Genomic DNA, 6,000 nt, shown 5'->3' with positions numbered 1-6,000 from the left:
ATTTCTAGCCACCAAAAGGGGGGAGGGGGTCGGCGTTCTCCCTCTACTCCCCTGGATCCGCCACTGATATAATGTAACTATATCGTATACCATCATAAAATTTAATAAAAGACGAAAAAACAGAGACAGCTGCCAATCGCATATTTACTATAGGGGCTCTGTAATCAAATGAGTTAAGCCTTTTTCAACTCACTGAATTTTATAGTTTGTTCATATGTTGTGCTGTTACTAGTATACCAGTTTTTTCTTGTTTTTTTTTGGAGGGGGAGCGGGGGGGAGGGGGCTTACACGTTCAACCCCGTCACTCTGTATGTGCCAGTACCGAATCTAGGAGCCTGTAAATCGGTTGTTGTCTTTTGTTGCTGTATATCATACATGTATTTGTTATTCGTTTTTTATTTTGTACATAAATCTAGGTCGTTAGTTTTCACATAAGTTTTTTTTTTACAGTTTTCATTTCGGGGCCTTTTTTTAGCTTGCTATATATGCCGTATGGGCGTTTCTCATTGTTGGATGCCATACGGTGTTCTATATTTGTTAACTTTTACGTCATTTGGTCTCTGATGGAAAGCTGTCTCATTGTCATTTTTCACGGGCTAAATTGCCAATCAGGTTGTTCTACGAAGATATTGGACGTTATAATATTGCAAATCAACTTTTATTTATAAAAAGAAATAATTCTTTCATGCCATGCTCAATGCTCATTTTAACATAGGAAGGCATTATATTTGTTAAAATTTTTAAACCAAGAGTTAGCCAGGTATAAAATATTGACAAATATAATGCCTACCTATGTTAAAATGAGCGTAGAGCATGGCATGATAGAACTATTTTGTTTCTAATGGGGAAGTTTAGAACTTGTGTATTTCGAAGCGGACATAAAATACACGTTGGAAAGGCAACCATTTTGATTTGAGATATCCAAAACGTTCTAATAGATATAAGAAGATGTGGTATATCCAAAACGTTCTAATAGATATAAGAAGATGTGGTATGAGTGCCAATGAGACAACTCTCCATCCAAGTCACAATTTGTAAAAGTAAACCATTATAGGTCAAAGTACGGCCTTCAAAACGGAGCTTTTTCTCTCATTGTCCGTCAATGGATGAACGAATGAGTAAATATATTGTAAACATAGCGTATAGTGTAGTAAAGCATACTATCCTTACTCTTTTGATAAATTGATATGGTAACACAATCATTCCACATCTTCTTATTTTTACATCATTACAGTAGTATAGAAAACAAACAAACATTTTTGAGATGTATTTCTATTTGTATCCATCTGATGACTTAAGCCTTTTTCAACTGATTTTTATAGTTCGTTCTTATGTTGTACTGTTACACCAATTTCCCAGGTTAGGGGGAGGGTTGGGATCCCGCTAAGATGTTTAACCCCGTCACATTCTGTATATATTTACCTGGCCCAAGCCATGAGCCTGTATTTCAGTGGTTGTCGTTTGTTGCTGTGTTACATATTTTTTTTCGTTCATTTTTTTTGTACACAAACTAGGCCGTTAGTTTCCTCTTTGAATTGTTTTACACTTGTCATTTCGGGACCTTTTATAGCTGACTATGTTGTATGAGCTTTGTTCATTGTTGAAGGCCGTACGACGACCTACAGTTGTTAATTTCTGTGTCATTTGATCTCTTGTGACGAGCTGTCTCATTGGCAATCACACCACATCTTCTTTTTTCTATCATAAGGAATTAATGTAAGTACATGATATAAAGTATTTATTTCCATTTAAACTTAGTTCGAAGAAAAGATCAATAAGGTATCCGTATAGCATTCAAAAATGTCTACTCCCTATTTCGAAAAGTTCCCGTTTGAAATATATTTTAACACATGTTTGTATTGCAATAACATCTGTATGACATCTTTTTGACTCAAATATTTAATTTCTTCCGATGGGCAATGTCCAGATCCGTGCTTACGTAGCTTTTCATAAATTTGTGGTTTCAAAACAAAACAAAACCGGGTCCTATACTGAGACAAAACAGGGTCCTTGTGTAATAAACAACATTGACGAAACAGGGTCCTTCCATTTTGACATGACCCATTTCTTCCGTTCCATGCACAGAAATGCAAATATTGAGGTGCTCATAATGACTAGCCATGCACTCTCTGTGTTAATATCTTTCTTTCCGTACTTTTCTTTCCGTACAATGTGCACAATTTAAAAAGAAATTAAACAAATTCGTAGCAAGGTTCACTCAATTCACTATTTTCATGTGCCTTTTAACTTATTTCTCCATTAATCTAGAACGGTTGTAGAAAATATTACATCACACTATCGAAAATAGTTATATGTGTATGTTTATTCTTCAATGTCATTAAAAAAACAAATAAATAAATAGAAATTCTACCTTTTCTCTGTCTGTTGATTGTCCGTCACCGTACCGGACATTAGATACTATCGAGTCCAAACATTTTTTGCCGGGGTAGTTTAGACACAGTGTTATTAGAATGTCGCTGATAATATAACGGATGTCCATTGATATAAGAGACAGGCCGTGATCGAGCTGACACCCGTTGAAGACAGCAAATCAAATTTGTCTTATTTTTTTGTGAGTTTTCTTATATTGGAACGTATTTACAAAATGATGCACTTAAGTCATATAACCCATGACCAATTAAAGAGAGAGATAATTTATGGACATAAGAACATTTTATAAAATTCTTCATCTGAAGAGATATTTCAAAGATTTCAACAACAAAAAAATGTAATCAACACCTTCAATTCAAGCAATAATGAGAAAATGCCCTTTCGAAACACGGTGTAAATGTCTTTTAGGGAAACTCGTAGAAAGCATATTTAAAAGGCTTATGTGGACCCCTCCAAAACAGGACACTAGTCTTGACAATATGAAAAAAAGATAGATCCTCCACAACTAAAGATAAGACAGCAACAATTTCAATATCAGATATCTTATTTTTTTCATTTTGCAATAGGAACCTAAGATAAAGAGGAAGTGCTGACAATTGTAATTTAATTTTACTTACGGCAATTTTAACACAAAAAGGATTTGTGGCTCGGCAAGCAACATGGTGTGATAAGTTGGTGAATTAATGTATGTTGCATGACAAAAAGGTGTAAACAGCGGTTTGAGCATAGATAGACGTGGCAACGAACAAATGAAACTATCGACTACCTAGAAGTGACGAGGTCCAATAATGAAAAAAAAATTAACATTCATAATTGCATATCTAGCCTTCAGGTTGCTGCTAACAAGGAAGTTATCAAACCAAGAAATCCAAATCGTGAAGTTGAAATCACCCTTCGAAAATTTTAAGGACGCCATCACGAGTCGGTTGACGTTATGCAATATCTGTTTCACAAATGACGACGGATATGTTCCAATTGTCTTAAGGGGACGACCATTTGATTTTCTGGTGGTGGAGGATGAATTTGAATATGAATATCCTGGCCTGGTATGAGATGAAAATAAATAACCTTACATAAAACAGGATGAAAATGAATCCCCTCTTTATAATATCAAATGGTTATCCCCCAACCACAATTCCATCCTTTTTTCTCGAATGTGACCTACCGAATAAGACATATGACCGGGTTTGTAATTATATGGGCAACACGACGGTTGTCACTAGCGGAGCAGGATCTGATCTCCGGAGCACTTGAGATTACACCCGGTTTTTCGTGGGGTTCGTGTTGCTCAGTCTTTAGTTTCTATGTTGTGTTTTATGTACTATTGTTTGTCTTTTGGTCGTTTTTTGTTTTTGTTTTTCGCCATGGCATTGTCAATTTGTTTTCGACTTCTGAGTTTGAATATTCCTTTTCATTCGCTCTTCATGCACATATTTAATATAATCTTGTATTTACAAGAGTTAGCATTCAGTTCAGGGTTAGGAATCTACAAAATTATGTTTAATGTAGCATACTTAATTGCATATACGGATAAATTAAAGTTTCAGGTCATATACGTTGTCTTTTCATAACTAATCCAAAGATTGAATCTTGAAAAGCAGACAAACAGAGGCGGATTTAGAGGGTTTTCAAGGCCCCCCCCCCCCCTTTTGTGGAAAAAAATTCCTTGATTATTTAGGGAATCACTGAAGCATAACTGGAGCGGGCCCCCTCTAAGGCAGTCAGTGGGCCGCCCCTTGTGAAAATTTCTTGATCCGCTACTGATAAAGATGACTATACTTGGTTGGAATCCCCCCTTTTTTTTGACGATCAATGCATTTGAATGGGGACATATAGTTGGAACCCTCCCTTTATCCTTGGTTAGGAACCCCCCCCCCCCCCCTTTTTATAAATGGCTGGATCCGCCCCTGCATTTCGTTTTGATCTACTATTGGCTAGAATTCCCGGGTGAAAAGTGGAAGATCGATAGAAGTGCAAAGGCCGATGTTAAATGATGGATGTAAACATGTTCTGAACGTGGTTCTGAACAACAAATGGACATCAATTTTACCAAAGAAACGAAATTAGGTCAACTTACCACCGAAAACCGATGACATCGAACGTCAAAACATACAACTATCCATGACGTCACCTGTATTGTATTATAATGTCGCCATCGGCGGGAAAACATTTCAGACGAATTCCATCGTTTTTTTTTTATAATTTGGCAAACGACTCGGTCATGTTGAACTTCAACTGAAAGGGAGGAATACTGAAACAAAGTGTTCTGAAACATATCTTTAAATCGAGTCCTTATTTCTATTTTTATTTAAAATTGATATTGTATTGCCTCAATGATAAATTTATGTTTTCTCTAAATAACATATAACATCTGGGTCACCGAATTCATATTCCTGTTTACTAATCACTTGTACAAATGATGATCAAGTGTAAAATGAAAAATTAAAGAGTCATGCAACGAGTTTACATGACAGAGTTATGTTTTGATTTTCACCAATCGCGGTCTATTTTAAATATGAATAAAATCATGTGGGATATTTCTCAACGAGACAGCAACCCAACGACACAAAAGACAACAATAAAAACCATCAATGTCACTATTAAAAATCGATATTATTTATCGTAATATATAGATTATGAAAAAAATATTAAGTTCACACACATTTTTGTATAAATGCAAATAAAATTGAGAATGGAAATGGGGAATGTGTCAAAGAGACAACAACCCGACCATAGAGCAGACAACAGCCGAAGGCCACCAATGGGTCTTCAATGCAGCGAGAAACTCCCGCACCCGGAGGCGTCCTTCAGCTGGCCCCTAAACAAATATGAATACTAGTTCAGTGATAATGGACGTCATACTAAACTCCAAATTAAACACAAGAAACTAAAATTAAAAATGATACAAGACTAACAAAGGCCAGAGGCTCCTGACTTGGGACAGGCGCAAAAATGCGGCGGGGTTAAACATGTAGAAAGCATTTGTTGTGCTTTCGTCGTTAAGATATTTGCAACATTCAGAGTTTTATGGTTCTGCTTTGATTTTTTTAACTTTAGGTTCTTTATTTTACCTCAATAATTACACAAACATTACTCATTGAAGTTTCTTTGAGGGTTTTCCTATATAAATTGTTTTCCGTTGGTTGTATACTTCGATACTTACAGTTATATTGAAGAGTCCACTAAAATAGCGAATCAACAACGAAATACCATCCACGTGTAACACAAAGTCATTATAGAGGGTGTGGATGGGGTTTACAGAATAGAGAATAATGGGCAAAAAAAAAAAGGAATAGAGAAAAATGGCAAAAAAAAAAAGAATAGAAATTAATGGGGTCCTAAAATATAAAGAATAACTGCAAAAATTAAAGAATTGGGTAAAAATATACTGATTACAGAAAAGAACAATGTCCAGAATACAGTTATCAAGTAATTACAGAATAGCCATTATTTTTAAAGATAAAGAATAATGAGCGAAAAAAATAAAGAATACAGAAATGAAGGACCCCCTCCAAACCTCATTATAGTGCGATGGAAGCCATGAAAGCGATGCACTATTGTAAATTCTGATTTTACTTTGGTGAGATGGCACTGCATGTAAGATACTAT

This window comes from Mytilus californianus, unplaced genomic scaffold (genome assembly GCF_021869535.1).
Source record: "Mytilus californianus isolate M0D057914Y unplaced genomic scaffold, xbMytCali1.0.p SCAF_3, whole genome shotgun sequence".
In the NCBI taxonomy this organism is placed as follows: domain Eukaryota; kingdom Metazoa; phylum Mollusca; class Bivalvia; order Mytilida; family Mytilidae; genus Mytilus; species Mytilus californianus.
Note: the sequence above shows the minus strand (reverse complement) of the source record.